We start from the raw sequence: 18,490 nt of genomic DNA on the forward strand, positions 1-18,490 counted from the left end.
GTGTTACATGTATTTAAAAAGCCTGCGTACCTCTTATTTTGTCATCCATAAATGACGTAGCATTTTTTGAGTGATTTTAAACACCCCTCCCCATCGTAGCATTTGGTCACAACACTCTTAATACCCTCTGGTAATTACGTAGCTTGACGGCAACTCTCCCCCCCCCCCCTTCACCCGTAAAAATAAGCAAAAATAAAAAAACGATGTTAGTTAGATGAAACGGGTAAGGTTGCCGTGACATCAAATCAACCCCTATTCCCCTTTAAAAAAGCTACGTAGCATGATATGACCCCCTACCCCCTGTCGTCACACATCATCACAAAATACAAAACCCCCTCCCCCATATAATGCTACGTCATTTATGGATGGTCCATAGGAGTGTGTAGAATTTTGCCCCTATTCGATTTTAACGTTTGCTCGTCAGTTATAAAAATGGTCTTTAAGCAAGAGGAGCAAAGCTTTGCTCGAGCATCGCGAAAATCCGACCAATTTGCACGAAATTGGCGAGATCATATATGTATCCATGTGTATCAACAGTCACCAACGTATTAAAAGTGTTTGAGAAATGTTTGTTGATAGCCAAAATGTGTAGATTGGGGGGAAGTTGAAAATTGCAAACATTTTCAAACAAATGAAATTGTCCAAGATCAATAAGAAATGTCTGGTTTGGCAGCCTATCTGTACCTGTTGTTTGAAAGGCGGCATGTTGATTGCGAGGGCAACCGCCAGCTAGGATTTTCGGGGGTATGAATATCTGGCTATTTATTGAATTTGGGTAATACTTTACTGGGAAAGGAAATAATGTTTTCCAAGAATTGGTACTTTCCAGGTCATGGTTTGTTGGAGAATAGTTCTTTCTGGTGAACAACTTCGGTGTTTTAGTTTATTGAGATTGGTTTTCGCGGGAAGGTCGTAGATCCCTCCCAACGACATAAAAAGGTAAACCGGACAACTTTTGACGAAAACTGACTTGTAGAATTTTCCGGTGCCTTTTCTCCATTAGTACTACAATACTTTGCCGAAATATTTATATTCTGATACGACATACTTCACCTCCATATTTCTATATAGAAGAACCCAGGGACAATTGGAAGGGTTCTCAATGTTAATTTGTTTCATCTTTTTGATTTGGATAGATCGAGCAAAATAGACAGACAAATGCAGACTATTGTATACAACTCATTGTTTTTTGTTTTTGATTTGTTGCCCTCAGTTTTACAGATATAAATGTATGATGCGAGAATTCGTTCATCTTATCTACTGTCGTATGTGAGGACTTCCACAAAGATCCGTCCGAAAATCTCTATAATCGTGACGACTATTTTATATTCCGATGAAACTTTACAGGTTTCACATGCGTGGAAGTCTAAACATTTTCCACAGCCAAAGATTATTTTTACTCAAGCGCAATTTTTCCAAAGGACGTATATGTTTCTACGCGCATTAATTTCAAAAAAAATTTTGTTCGGTTACTCTATTTTATACAGCAAAATGAGTGACAGGGAATGAAACTGAAAAATGGTGAACAAACGTATTTTATAGCTCTCGTTGATGTTTTTGTGAATAGGTGTTCAGCTGAGTTTCTTGAAGTTTTATTATACCTATAAATCGGCTAGCACCTACACTTTTCCTAAGGGGGTACTACCATTTCCAGAAACATTTTTTCTTCAACATTTTAAAAATATTTTTCTTTTGCAACCTTGTGTAACGGTTTAAGTTTAAGTAACTTAATAAGGGGACTATTATTAGGACATATAGAATGTTTATACGAGCGATATATATATATATATATATATATATATATATATATATATATATATATATATATATATATATATATATATATATATATATATATATATATATATATATATATATATATATATATATATATATATATATATATATATATATATATATATATATATATATATATATATATATATATATATATATATATATATATATATATATATATATATATATATATATATATATATATATATATATATATATATATATATATATATATATATATATATATATATATATATATATATATATGTGTATCTGTAGGGGGTCCTTAAAAGCAGTTTTTGGCTGTTTCTCCCAACAAAGAATTTATATAACTAAGGTTTGCTCTTGAAGGATTCATTAAAAAAAAGCATTAATTCCTTAAAATTTTCGTTTTTATCCCAATATTGACAACAGTACAAATCAACGCATTCACGAAAATTAGTGCCTGAAATTTTTAAAGAGTAATCCGAAGTAACTAATACTTAGATACATATCGTCCGTTTGATATTTAGATAAATAGACTCATAATCTTATATGTCACTGTGTTAGGTCCGTTGGTTTGTGGATATACCTTATTAAGAACCTATACCTGACGCAAATGATCATTTAATGATATTCCGAGGTGAAACAATACATTTTAGCTATGCATCCTCTTCCATTGAGTGCGGCATCTGACCCGCAATTTTGATGCGGCATCTCCCCCAATTGTAGGGGAGAGATGCCGCACGACGACGTATACGAGATATAGACCCCATTAATGAGATATAGAGAGTGCGGCATCTCTCCTGACGCGGCATCTCTCCCGAAATTACCCTACACCTTCACGAAAAAATTTAAAAAAAGTATCATTTTTCACAAAACCAGAAAATTATATTAAAAATTTGAAATACCAAAAAAAAAACATTTTTTATATTTTGTCAACAAATAGGTTTAAAGAGAAAAGAAACATTTTGAATGTGATTGCATGATGGAGAACTTTTCAGTGTCAAAGTTTTTCTAACAATAACTTTACACATGTTTTCAAATTTCATACTAATTGCCATACAAAACTGTAATTTTATTACAGAATAATAATTTTTGTCATGAGCATTTTAATTTAAAATGGCGAAGAAGAATCCTATTAAAAATGTATTTTTGACGGCAAATAGCATGAATTATAAAAATATGTCAAAAGTTTTTGTTAGGAAAACTTTGTTTATTGAAAGCATCTCTATGATCCAAATACTGACGGCGCCGGTGGTTGAGTGGTAAGCGTGACCGCGACTCTTTCCAATTTGCCTGGGTTCAATTCCAGCTGAGGCCATTGAGATTTTTCTGAAGTGAAAAAATATGTGGTCACATCTTCCTTCGACAGGGAAGTAAAGCCGTTGGTCCCCGATCTATGAGTTTGGTGGATCGATATCTAGTCCAGATAGTGATGTCACCTCTCTGGCGTCGGTAAAGAAGAAGTGATCCAACTTCTATACTCTTACTAACAAAAAATATCCTCCTCCTGTGTTACTTGTGGAGTGCGCAGTAGTATATACGGCCTCTAGCAAAAGCAGGTATCGGACTAACCATTCCTTTCCTTTCCTTCCGCGATCTACGTTCGGGCCTGGCCGGCGCACAGTGGTCCCAAAGAGCAAAAAAGGGGGTTTTTTAAATAGCGTCAAAACGATTGACTTTAGCAATATTATGTCTTTGAGAAAGTTTCTTGGAGTAGAACTTCCCTTCTTTCTGTTTTATCGGATTGATGATTAATCCCCCTAATAGTGAGTTACGAAATTTATTTTCTTCAATAATTCAGATAGACAAACTTACTTGAGCAAAGTTGTAGAAAAACTCGTTACAAACATTTTACCTGAAGACTTCAACTCTCTAACTTTTGAGCTTTTTGAGATATGGGAAATTATTTGTAAAAGGCCTCTTAAAAACTGTTTTTTCATCATAAGTTTTCTTCTAGATTTTTTCCATTATATAAATGTTCTAGAACATTGTTTGGGCTATTAAACTGCTTTACTTTGCCGAAGACGGAAACTTGCTATCGCTAGTATGTGTGGAGATATTCACATTTTTTGATTGAAAATAGCTCTTTTTCCAATGCCGATAACTTTTAAACGGGCAAAAACGGGCAAACCACTTTGTAAACAAATTAAAGTGCGAGAAAAGCACACCAAATTCTGGAAAAATCAGATCTCCCCAAGGCGGCCCTCTGTGGAAATACTAGAGCCGCGGCGCCGGTATTGATCAATAATTTAGGATTACCAAGAGTTGCACATTGAAAGATGTTTCGCTACTCCCAAGCATAATTATCGACCGTTTATCTGTGCAACTTCAGCTAGTCCAGATCGATAACGGAGTAGCAGCCAGGGGTGGTCGCACAAGCTCAAGCTCAAGCTCATGAAAGCTATGATCCAAACACACTGAAAAAAATTTGTTTACCTCTTTAAAACGACAAACATTAGAATGTTGATATTTTAAAAAGGCATAGTTACACGAATTTATTGTTTTTGTTGGAGCAAAATTCCATATATCTCGAAAACTATTCCATTTTGGAAGATTTTTGTTAAATACATTTTGATTTAAAAAGAAACTTAGAATTATATTCTGTAATAAAATCACAGCTTTGTATGTCAATTAGGATGAAATATAAAAACATTTATAAAGTTATTGTTAGAAAAACTTGTTATCGATAAGTTCTCCTTCATGTAATTACATTTAAAATGTGTCATTTCTCTTTAGGTTTTTGAAAACAAAATATGAAAAAAATAGAAAAAATGATTTTTTTTTTGCAATTTAAATTTTTAATATTTTTCGGTTTTGTGAAAATGACACAACATTTTTTTCAGTGAATATTTTTTTCTTATAGAAGTATTCATTCCCTGTAACTCGTTCTCAGATAGTTTTGCTGTATAAAATAGGGTAACCGACCAAAAAAATTTGAAAGTTAATGCATGTAGAAACGTCTACGTCCTTTTGAAAAATTGTTCTTGCATCAAAATATTGGAATTACCAGAAAAAGCATAGAGATTCACAAACCGAACACAACTGTAAAGTTTCGTTCGAATGGTCAAATTTCGAGGTCGGCCGGTTTCTCATGGAATCCCTCAGGGGGACCCCGTGAAGTTTCGGAAATCGAATTCGTATTTTTGATGCCAAACATCTTTGAAATGCATGAACCATCGAGATTTTATGTTATCTAAAAAATTGTTTGATGAAAATCGATTTTTTGGGACTTTGCTGATTTTACACCTTTTGTCTTTCTCTTAAGGGGGTTTTCTACTCGCGAGGCCTAAAATTGAGCACTTTTTGGGAATAAATTATAAAGCATCTACTCAATGGACTTAGAAACTTTTTCTTTATTTTGAAGATACATGTTTTGAGTTTTCAATTTTACTTTTGAAGACGAAAAGAAAAATCTCTCGCGACCTTGAAACTTAATTGATGACATTGATGTTGAAACTGCATGGGTCCCGTTTAAGTAAAGTTTTGGCAAATTGGGTAATCTGTAATCAGACAACTCATGTTTTTTATAATCATAGTCACGTTGGCTATGTTTAGACGAGAGAGATTTCTATTATTTTATAATTTGTAAAAGTTATGTAACGATTTGTGAAAATTTCCAATATTTACGTTATTTTTTGACCTGTTAGCGGCCAAAAAATGGAACAAATTGACAATTTGCAAATCCCTCTGGACCAAACATAACGGTTTGTTTTCTGAATAATTGGAGACAAAATTATTGCAATCGGACCAGTATTTCTATGAAAAGTCTTATACCATGTTTACAGTACAGAGTTAAAACATGTGATAATAATTAACAACAAGAAAAATGTCATCAAGATAGCGTTAAAACACGTTTTATCTCGTAGTGTGAACGTAGTATTACTTGACCGCTTAAAAACACTATTTTCGGGAAAACGCGTTTAAAGATAAAGTACGGTGTATAACTCGAAAGTAGCAACTTACTAGATAATCTACTATACCGGGTCCACAGAGCTCACCTTCCTCATCACGAAAATGTTCTTGGCTCAGCACATTTTTCTCTCTGTGTTGAATTCGGGCCTGCTTTGCCGCGACACCCACATTGCGTTCAAAACGAGTTATACGCAGGGCCGCCGAGAGGGGAGGGGGAACGGGGTCTTTCCCCCCGGGCCCGGAGTTGTAGAGGGGGCTCGGTCTTAGAACAAAAGAAATGATTCTGTCAAATGTAATTTCAATAACAATTTATTTGAAAGTTCAATTAGATTTTCAATGTTGGGATGATTCAATTTCCAATTTCTGTCACAAAGTTAATCGTACATTACATTATAATGTTGACAGTATGAAAGACTAATCAAAAGAAAACTTTGAACTCAAAAACGAGTTTAATGCGCAGTGGGCATAAAGACAAGATTTTTTTTGTAAATTGTGTAGAACTGAAATTTATTTTCTATATCATACTTTATAACATTTATATCATGCATTTCGACCAACTATTTAAAAAATTGAGTTAGTTAAAGTTGAAAGTTCGTTGGTTTTGGGCTCTCACAATTGGTTTTCATATTTTACTACTTCATTCGAAACTTTCAATATGGTGCTTTTTAATCATTAGTCCAATCGCGATTGATTTTTTTGAATTCTGAATAACTCCACAAATCAACAAAGAACATGAAAATCCACGAAGAAAACGATCCACAGTAATTTTTCGTATTCACCTGAATTTTTTTTAAATAACCCGAACTTGAAAGTTTTTGTCATCTCTAACTTATTTTCTCAATTTAAATGAATTTTTCAATTTTTTTTCTCGTGTTCCATATTTGCTTTTTTGTTTCTTTTCCCAGTTCATCCAGGGTTTGTATTCCTAATATTTTCTTCTTTCATTCTTATTTTACTTTTTTGTATATTCTCCTTTTTCTATTTTTATCATTTTTGCATCATTTTTAAAAATTTGTTCTATTTTTTTATTTGTCCCATTTTTTCAATTAGTTTTATCTATTCATGTTTTATCCATTTTTGCATTTTATCTATCGTTTTATTCGTTTCTTTTGTATTCGTTTGTTTAATTGATTTCATTGAAATTATTTAATTTATTAAACTAAACTTGTATTTTCTATTATTTCTTTGTATTATTTCATATCTTCCAATAAACTTATTTTAGTATTTTTGAATCCACCCTTTTCCATATTTTTCATTTTAGGTTTCTCTCATTTGCTTAAAAAATATTCTCATTTTTTTCGTGTAGCGAAATTTTCAGCTCTCCATTCATCAATTATGAAATTTATGCTTTACTGGTGTATGGATTTTTTTTTTCAATATTCTTTACCCATTTAAACAATTTTGAATTGCATATTTTCTATTATGTTACCTTTTTCATTTGTATATTTTTTCTATTATTTTAATTTGATCTTTTTGCGATTTGTGAATGTTTTCGGTTTTCCATTTAATCAAACTTTAATTTTTTCCACTTTTACTTTATATAGATTTATTTATTTATTTTTTAAATTTTGTTTTGTGTTTCTTTATGATAATATTCCTGTTTTTACATTTCTTCTAGGGTTTTCTTTATTACCCATTTAAATCAATTTGATTTCACATACTTTCTTTTATTCCACTATTGTCTGTGTTTGATTGTTTTCATTTATTCTTGTTGTCTATTTTTTCTATAGTCTATTCCCTCCAATTGTTTCCAGTTTTTTAATTTTTCATAATTATTTTATTTTTATCTTTTTATTCCATTCTTGTACTTAATCATTTCTTCTATTTTGAAACATTTTCCTACTTTCTTGTTTTCATGCTTTCCATTTTTTAATATGATACTATTTATTATATCATAAACACTTTGTATAATTGCTATTTTTACGTCTATCTCAGTGGAGCCATTAAGTTCATTTCTATATTTGATTATTGTATTTTTGTTTTTATATTTTTTGTTGTATTCATTTTTAATTCTTCTGCTATTTTTACCGCATTCCATGTTCATGACCTTTTTATTTTTCATTTCGTTATTTACCCGCATTTTCTATTTCTTCAATGTTTGTCTGGTTTCCTTTTTAATCTCCTTGGTTTAATTTGATTGTTTTAATTATGCTATCGGTATTTTTTGCTATTTATTCAAATTGATATTAATTATAAACATTGATTTTTTTTAATTTTTCCATTGTCCTAATTTTGATCATATATTGTTATATATTGTTTCTCCGTTTTGGATTTTTCTATTTTTGATATTGGTAGGTTTTTGACCATTTGCATATTACAGTTGGATTCCGTTTTTGGCAACAATTTTATTTTTTTCAATTGCCAAAACCGGAACCGTGCCAAAAATGGAACCTTATTTTTGAAATTTGGATTTTCAATTTACGACTTCAAAAATGTTTCAAGGATTTTTAATCATGTGTGAAATGGAATGAGATGAAAGAAAAAAATAAGAAAGTTCATTTTATTCATGTTTTTATCAAATTCAGTTGTCGCACTATCCATACAAAAATCGGACAAAACCTCAAAAGGGGTACGAATTTGATGTAAACTTTACATAGGGGTAATTTTTTGTCGCTGAATTCATATTTGGTGTTATTTTTTGTTTTTTTTTACCTTGAAATCTTGGCACCTAGGGTAGTTTGAAAATTCAACATTTACGAATATAAAGTGCACTATATCTAAAAATTCATTTAAAAAATTGGTTTAGTGAATTTTTAGCAGAACACACATTTTTTTCAATTGTTGATAATACTAAGAGACATTTATAAATTACTAGCTAATACCCATCGCGCGTTGCTGCGACACTCTGCGAAATAGGAGGAAAACACAATTTGTTCCAAAGCGCCATCTGGCGGGCAAATAATCTCCAACTAATAGCACACAAACACGCCCCATACCAAATACCTACTGTGTGCAAATTTTTACGGAAATCGGTTAAGCAGTTTGGGAGTCTATAAATCATATACATACAAACATTGACTTTTATATATATACTAGCAAATACCCATCGCGCGTTGCTGCGATTTTCAACGAAATAGGAGAAAACCACAATTTGTTCCAAAGCGCCATCTGGCGGGCAGATAATCTCCAACTAATAGCACACAAACACGCCTCATAACAAATGAAAACTGTGTATAAATTTTTACGGAAATCGGTTAAGCCGTTCGGGAGTCTATAAATCATATACATACAAACTTTGACTTTTATATATATAGATAGATAGATAGATAGATAGATAGATAGATAGATAGATAGATAGATAGATAGATAGATATTGCGAACCCTGGGGAATCAAACATTACCATGTGTCTCCTTCAGGCATATCATGAAAAATTACCTTTTTCATACCTCGGGCCAGAAAGTGGCAAAACAAGACATTTATTTTCGAAAAGTACACTAATCTTCAAGAGTCAAGAACTACAAGCGATCTTTCCGAACTGTTTCGAAAAAAGTACAGCCACTTTGAATAAATAATTTTAATTTAATGCACGATTTATTATTTGTTTTTCAGAAAGAGTGACCGAGAAGAAAGCCTTGTATCGACTAAATTGAATGACAAATATAAGTCCACCGAATAACCTTGCTGTATGACCCTGATCAGAATCTTAACTAAAACCATATATTCATTTGAATAACATAACATGACCATAATTTTTTTCCAGAATTGATCATCTATTTCACCTTTAAAGGTCTGTAAAAATCTATAAGACTCTATTCAACATGTTTACAAACAGAGAAAGATGTTAAATCATGAAAAATGCAAAATAAAACTTTGAAGTTTTGTACGGCTAGGCGACACTGTGCGTCGTCCAGTAGAATTCTCACAATCTTCGCGCACTTCTCGAGTACAATGCCCCTCATTACGGAGGTGTAACATATCATTTAGTTCGAAACGCTTTTCTTCGGTCCACTGGACATCAAAACTCAAACAATTCACTGCATGGTAGTGTTGATTTCGCTACTGGGGCTTTCATCTCTTCTTTCTAAAAATTAATGAATAATTTTTCAAGAGCCACCCTACCCCAAATCTTTAAAAAAAATCATAATAAATTAATCTTTATCGATTTTTTTTGTTGGAGACGAACCACTGCGACCATTATTTAGATCTATTGTGATAATGTGGTTTATAGATAGCCTTGTTTATTCAGCAAACTTGCTTAAATTTATTTGTGTTATTATACTGTAGGGCATTGCGCAGGTTAACTTCACACATCTAAACAGCCGATACTTTGAACACCCTAACCACAAGGACCACCCTAATTGCATTCATTTGAAATAATCGCCAAAAAACTAACAAATTTGCCAAAGACATCATAAAGATAAAACAAACTATTTGAAAGCTATCAGTTCATCAAATCAACTGTCACCAACGTAATGCAACCGGAAGGAACAGTGGCCGATATTTCCAAGCGTATGAAGCTATCGAAGTTCACACAGGAATATCTGGTTTGGCAGGCTTTCTGTACCAATGGTTTGAAAAGCGACATTTGAAATATTGGTCCATTGTTAAGCAGAACCTGAAGTAGACCCAAAAATGTTAAACTAAACTGTCTGTGGCGAACAAAGTGGAGGAGATGGCTGAACAAAATTTGCTGGCATGTGTAGATGAACCGATATCTTGTTTTGGATCAACTCTATGGTGTCGATGATAGGTACACAGTGCGAACAGAGACCGACGGAAAATAAACAAAAAAAATTTCGTTTGAAATGAAAAAAGTCATTGAAATTAATATCACTAAGTGTATTCTCCTATAGTTCGCCATGAATTACATAATAGCAGATAATTATTTTTTTCAACACATTTCGAGCTTAACAGTCTCTGTGTTCGAAAAACCTACGATGATGACAGGGGCCCTTATGCTGGACCCCCCGGGCCCGTAATTTCTCTCTACAGCCCTGGTTATACGTTCACTGCCGAGTAGCACGTCTTTCTGCTTCAGTCCCCCAGGTAATTTTCCATTCCATAGCTTGTAAGGTCGATGAAAATCCTTGGTTGAAGATACTGACTGCCAAATAATTCACAACATTGACCACCTGCCTGCTATAATTTGTACATGTGTTTTGGCGCTAAGGAACAGATTCCACTATTCAGAGACTCAATGGTGTTTTGGGTGTGATCTTCTAAGCATCTTTCTAATAAATCATTAGATGATAGACTTTCGTAGATCCTGACATATTGAAAAGTAAAAGTTCCTTTTACTTCAGCCTGACGCCACTTGCACCGACTGTCCTCGCCGGGTGAACACTTAGAGTGTTGGGGATTTTCGTTCGATGACGAGCAGTGTTCGAGGGAAGCCCAGATTGCATTTCGCATATGTTCTACAGAAAGTGAGTTTCTCCGAATCGCCAGCCCATAATATTTTGCTGGCCGATTGATTTGTCAGTTAACTTTCCCTTTCCGTTCCCATCGATACCTTTGTTTTCTTTCTTCAGTTTTCGTAATCTCGTTCACATACGCTTCTCAACATGTCCGACGCATTCTTTTTTCTGTACGATAATCTCGTCCCCATATAAAATAAACAAACCACTCACAGACGCTGACATACACATAAACCGTCAAGAATGGACCGGTGAATTCTTTAAACAATGATTTTTCCATAGACAAGCGTCATCGTGGTGCCGCCGCGCTTAGTATCTCAGAAACGGCCGGAGATGGGTACGTTTCGGTTCCCAGAAACATGCCAAGGAATAGGATTTTCACCAAATACTATTGTCGGATACATATAGATTGAAATTAAACAAAGTAAAAAAATCGATTTTTTGAAACCGTGAGAGTAGAAAAACCCCCTTTTGAACCGAGGCCCGGAGGGCCGAGTAGTGTCATATACCATTCGATTCAGTTCGTCGAGATCGGAAAATGTCTGTGTGCATATATATGTGTGTGTCATTTGAACTCACACAATTTTCTCAGAGATGGCTGAACCGATTTTCACAAACTCACAAACAACCCATAAGTTCAGTCTACTTTCTACCGCAGCCGCTGCCAGACCTACAATCGCACAGTGGCGGGTCTACGAACAAAAGTCGGACAAAACCAAAAACGTTGCCCAAACTGGCTGAAAATGATAAAAATTTAATGGCTTTCTCTGGCGATTTTAGATCGTAATGTAGTTTTCTACAAAGTTGTACACAATGAAATTGTCCATCAGATTTTCACTTTTGGTAATATTTGAATGTCTAAAGTACTACCTAGGGGCAAAAATGTGAACCAGTTCCATTGAAAAACCTAAATTTTCAACCAAAAAAAAACTTTAAAATAAAAAGTTGTTCTAGAGCCCCCGACAGAATATTTTAATTTTACTTTCAAATGAAAGGAAAAAGCCCATTCTATCACATGCTGAAGTTTCAACGATGCCGATTTTTTTCGAATAAGATTGTTCTACCAAACACACCGTGCTCTCGATCTAGTGTACATTGTCTCGAGAACAAAGAAAGCATCGGATTATTCTTGTGACCACGAGTAAAGTTGACGAAAAAGCTCTACTCCGACCCAACGCCGCGGTCGTTGACTTGAAATATTGATCAATGCGCCTGAGTTTTTGTGAAGTGGAATACCTTTTGAAGGTAAACATGCAACTTAGACTTACGGAAGTGTTGTATCTTCAGTATCATCATCTTCGGAGTGCAGTGTTAATATCATTCAACACGTTAGCACAAGCTGAGCGTTTCATTTTGCAGAACAACTTAAAACACGTGGCTGAAAGTGACAACGTTGGAATTAAAATTCCCGTTTATATTGAAAATGATTATATAGACGTAAAGCTATATAACCTATCACCTCGTACCCCTCCTGATCCAATTGCAAAATGCATGTCGCAATACGGAGAAGTAGAATCCTGATACTTGGAGAACCTTCTTTCCGGGTACTCCTAACGGCGTTTTTGTAGTGAGGATGTGGGTCGAAATGCACATACCCTCCTACTTGACAATAAAACTCAAAACTCACGGAACTACAATTAAACAAACTACGCTATGCACCCGTGATGGGTAAACTCATACATGCAAGTAGTGTAATCAGACAGCACATCATGGACAACTTTGCGCAGAAGATGCAGAGGAAGACGCATCTCAACCGATTTCCAACTCATATACGGCAAACCAATCCAAAACAGAGTTTTCAATACCAATGCCTGAACGAAAAACGGTGGCCAAATTTGTGGCAGCAGTTGCACAGACCATAATGACAACCACAAAAGAAGCATCCAACACCGCAAAATCAACTGTAAGCAACATCGGCAAGGATAACATTAACAATGACAGATTTACACTGGTCAACAAGAAATGCAAGAAACAGGGAAAAACGTCTCATTGCGGACACCGAGCTTCGACCGGGACGTGAAAAACAAAAAAGAATTAAATGACCGCCCCAGATGCAGATTTCCAGCAAACCCCACGAAAGAAGGTCTCCGCTCGCAATAAAAAGTTGCGCGCACGAGATCCAATATTATAATAATAATTGTTCATATTTTTATTTTTACATTTGTAAACATATAAAAGATCCACGGCTCCGTCAAGCTACCGCTATGAGCCGTGTCAAATAAACGAATGAAAAAAAAATACTCCCATAAGTTGCTATTCAATTTTGAGTTGATCCGACTTCCAGTTTCGGAGTGACGGGTTGAAGAGTGCGGTCACACAGCAAATTCCCGTATAAATTGGTACAACCATGATGTAGAATCATGATCAAACAATGCAGCTTTGACCACATTGACCTCCGACAGAACTCGCCAAGTTCCTAAGCTAATATCATACCTATTCCCCAGCAAATTTGTCTACCGATTTTTGCAAATTTATTTTCAAATGAAGGATACTGTAATACCTTTGACAGCAGCTGAGTTTCATTCGGTTGTGACTCTTGGTTCCGTAATTACAGGTTGGTTAGTCAGCTTACACTGGAATTTCCCATATAAATCGGTACAATTGTAATACCTCAGAGACTAAAAACTATTGAAATGGTCACCAAATTTCTTCGATTCGCACGTCTGATTACTGATTGCCAATCAAACATTCTTGGAATATATTGTCCACTGTCGACGATTCTGGAAGTCCTGGATTCCTGGCACATTACACAATTGAAGTCACATCGGTTCTTCGGTGATGGCTGAACCGATTTTCTCAAACCAAGTCTCAAATGGAAAGCAAAATTTGCAGCAGAGTATTGTGTTGTCACCCCTCCTTCCTTCCCCTTGCTCTTACACCTCTCACCTTCATCACTCCCCTCCCTTGGACCACCCTCACACCCGCATTTCCTTCGTCCACCCCATATACCGAAATAAGATAAAGGATTTCTGGCGCAAACTCCACTCCTACTAACCCCCTTCACTTCCAAACATATTCCATCAACATTTCAAAATATAATCACACGAAGACAACATTGAACTCATGCTGATTAAGCTAATTAAATATTATACTTTTTTGTTTAATGTGAGTCAGCGTCTACTTTCGTGGTAGTCATGGAATACCCGCTAAGTATAATAAGAATGTAATACACATTTCCACAATTTCATTGAATAAAACCAGCTAATTAACCATAGTCTGGATACATGAGATAGGATCAATCGCACAACTAGGTGGATTGAAACAGGTTTTTTTTTAATTATTCGTGTTACCCCATCATAAAATGTCAATAATCTAATTTTTATCGCTTTAAAAGCGTAAATTTTAAAAAAGGCATAATTACACGAATTAATTGTTTTTTGTTGGAGCAAAATTTCAAATATCTCGACAACTATCGCATTTTGAAGGATGTTTGCATTATGTTTTAAAATGATACTTAGAATTGCATTCTGTAAAAAAATACAAAAAAATAAAAACTAATTGACATAATTGAAATTGAAAAACGCTTTTAATTCACCTAACAGTGTGATGAGACATTTCTTATAACTCTTATCACTCTCTTCGGATATTATATCGTTTGAGAACATTTAGAACTTGATGCCACTTGCACCGACTGTCCTCGCCGGGTGAACACTTAGAGTGTTGGGGATTTTCGTTCGATGACGAGCAGTGTTCGAGGGAAGCCCAGATTGCATTTCGCATATGTTCTACAGAAAGTGAGTTTCTCCGAATCGCCAGCCCATAATATTTTGCTGGCCGATTGATTTGTCAGTTAACTTTCCCTTTCCGTTCCCATCGATACCTTTGTTTTCTTTCTTCAGTTTTCGTAATCTCGTTCACATACGCTTCTCAACATGTCCGACGCATTCTTTCTTCTGTACGATAATCTCGTCCCCATATAAAATAAACAAACCACTCACAGACGCTGACATACACATAAACCGTCAAGAATGGACCGGTGAATTCTTTAAACAATGATTTTTCCATAGACAAGCGTCATCGTGGTGCCGCCGCGCTTAGTATCTCAGAAACGGCCGGAGATGGGTACGTTTCGGTTCCCAGAAACATGCCAAGGAATAGGATTTTCACCAAATCCTATTGTCGGATACATATAGATTGAAATTAAACAAAGTAAAAAAATCGATTTTTTGAAACCGTGAGAGTAGAAAAACCCCCTTTTGAACCGAGGCCCGGAGGGCCGAGTAGTGTCATATACCATACGATTCAGTTCGTCGAGATCGGAAAATGTCTGTGTGCATATATATGTGTGTGTCATTTGAACTCACACAATTTTCTCAGAGATGGCTGAACCGATTTTCACAAACTCACAAACAACCCATAAGTTCAGTCTACTTTCTACCGCTGCCGCTGTCAGACCTACAATCGCACAGTGGCGGGTCTACGAACAAAAGTCGGACAAAACCAAAAATGTTGCCCAAACTGGCTGAAAATTACATGTTGAAGTAATTTTGGAGTGCTGAGCTCATTTTTAATGTCAAAAGTTGTAAAAGATGAGATAATTTTTTCCATACAGTGTTATTGAACCATTCTTAATAGCATAATACCATTTTATGATAAATCTTTTTTTAATGATTAGATATAACTAAAACTAGCTATAACAATATAATAATTGGATAAAACTACTATCAATCTCTACTAAAAGCGTTTGATTACACTTTATTTAGTTGTTATTTTGCTCTAGTAACCATGCGCTTCCATATCAGCAAACATTTAAAAATGTCGATTTTAAACCCCTTCGGGCAAAACAAGACCATGAAATTCGAAAAGTAGAGATGATTTCCCATATAATGTATAATAAGTGACCGTTTCGAACTGTTTCACCTGATTGTACAGAATACAGTTGTGAAAAAAGAATTTGCTTTCAACCCACTTAAAATATATTTGTAATAATACTAAATAGTTTGAATCAAATTTGGCAAACATGTTGAAATGATCAACAAAGCTCTTTAAGTGCCCTTTAAAATGAAACTAGTTGTGCTCAAATCGGATTAAAATTGAAAGGGCAACATGTTTTTGAAGAGAAGATAGATACTGTGATTTCGAAAATGAATTTCATTATAATTGTCTGACACAGCGATGTTTAAATTGCTATTAAAATCTAATTCTCATTCGTTTGTCGCAAAATTTGGAGAATATGTCGTTCAATATATAAGAAACCTAGAAAAAAAATATAATAATATTTGAAACATAGGTTTTGTCCGGCCTCCGGTCACTGTGAATCGAGCCAAGTGAACAACACTGCCTATGATCGCATATCAGTCCCATAAAGATAGAAAATCTCATAGAAAACGGGACAACTATGCGATCATTGGTAGAACAGCTACTATTCAGGTTCTTCTGAGCACACTGTTAAAATAAGGCAATCCATTTTTACAAATAAAATGTAAAACGGTTTTGGAATAAAGCTTTTTAACCAATAGGCCCCGTGCGAATCTAGAAACTTTGATAAAAATTTAATAGCTTTCTCTGGCGATTTTAGATCGTAATGTAGTTTTCTACAAAGTTGTACACAATGAAATTGTCCATCAGATTTTCACTTTTGGTAATATTTGAATGTCTAAAGTACTAACTAGGGGCAAAAATGTGAACCAGTTCCATTGAAAAACCTAAATTTTCAACCAAAAAAAAACTTTAAAATAAAAAGTTGTTCTAGAGCCCCCGACAGAATATTTTAATTTTACTTTCAAATGAAAGGAAAAAGCCCATTCTATCACATGCTGAAGTTTCAACGATGCCGATTTTTTTCGAATAAGATTGTTCTACCAAACACACCGTGCTCTCGATCTAGTGTACATTGTCTCGAGAACAAAGAAAGCATTGGATTATTCTTGTGACCACGAGTAAAGTTGACGAAAAAGCTCTACTCCGACCCAACGCCGCGGTCGTTGACGTGAAATATTGATCAATGCGCCTGAGTTTTTGTGAAGTGGAATACCTTTTGAAGGCAATAAAAAGTTGCGCGCACGAGATCCAATATTATAATAATAATTGTTCATATTTTTATTTTTACATTTGTAAACATATAAAAGATCCACGGCTCCGTCAAGCTACCGCTATGAGCCGTGTCAAATAAACGAATAAAAAAAATACTCCCATAAGTTGCTATTCAATTTTGAGTTGATCCGACTTCCAGTTTCGGAGTGACGGGTTGAAGAGTGCGGTCACACAGCAAATTCCCGTATAAATTGGTACAACCATGATGTAGAATCATGATCAAACAATGCAGCTTTGACCACATTGACCTCCGACAGAACTCGCCAAGTTCCTAAGCTAATATCATACCTATTCCCCAGCAAATTTGTCTACCGATTTTTGCAAATTTATTTTCAAATGAAGGATACTGTAATACCTTTGACAGCAGCTGAGTTTCATTCGGTTGTGACTCTTGGTTCCGTAATTACAGATTGGTTAGTCAGCTTACACTGGAATTTCCCATATAAATCGGTACAATTGTAATACCTCAGAGACTAAAAACTATTGAAATGGTCACCAAATTTCTTCGATTCGCACGTCTGATTACTGATTGCCAATCAAACATTCTTGGAATATATTGTCCACTGTCGACGATTCTGGAAGTCCTGGATTCCTGGCACATTGCACAATTGAAGTCACATCGGTTCTTCGGTGATGGCTGAACCGATTTTCTCAAACCAAGTCTCAAATGGAAAGCAAAATTTGCAGCAGAGTATTGTGTTGTCACCCCTCCTTCCCTCCCCTTGCTCTTACACCTCTCACCTTCATCACTCCCCTCCCTTGGACCACCCTCACACCTGCATTTCCTTCGTCCACCCCATATACCGAAATAAGATAAAGGATTTCTGGCGCAAACTCCACTCCTACTAACCCCCTTCACTTCCAAACATATTCCATCAACATTTCAAAATATAATCACACGAAGACAACATTGAACTCATGCTGATTAAGCTAATTAAATATTATACTTTTTTGTTTAATGTGAGTCAGCGTCTACTTTCGTGGTAGTCATGGAATACCCGCTAAGTATAATAAGAATGTAATACACATTTCCACAATTTTATTGAATAAAACCAGCTAATTAACCATAGTCTGGATACATGAGATAGGATCAATCGCACAACTAGGTGGATTGAAACAGGTTTTTTTTTAATTATTCGTATTACCCCATCATAAAATGTCAATAATCTAATTTTTATCGCTTTAAAAGCGTAAATTTTAAAAAAGGCATAATTACACGAATTAATTGTTTTTTGTTGGAGCAAAATTTCAAATATCTCGACAACTATCGCATTTTGAAGGATGTTTGCATTATGTTTTAAAATGATACTTAGAATTGCATTCTGTAAAAAAATACAAAAAAATAAAAACTAATTGACATAATTGAAATTGAAAAACGCTTTTAATTCACCTAACAGTGTGATGA

At 34.7% G+C, this 18,490-nt stretch overlaps 1 protein-coding gene across 6 annotated transcripts in view; it reads right to left on the bottom strand.

Moving 5' to 3' along the window:
• Positions 1–18,490, bottom strand: part of LOC131678572 (C2 domain-containing protein 5) — a 1,698,126-nt gene that overhangs the window by 514,693 nt on the left and 1,164,943 nt on the right. The window lies entirely within an intron of this gene.

This window comes from Topomyia yanbarensis, chromosome 2 (assembly GCF_030247195.1).
Source record: "Topomyia yanbarensis strain Yona2022 chromosome 2, ASM3024719v1, whole genome shotgun sequence".
In the NCBI taxonomy this organism is placed as follows: Eukaryota; Metazoa; Arthropoda; class Insecta; order Diptera; family Culicidae; genus Topomyia; species Topomyia yanbarensis.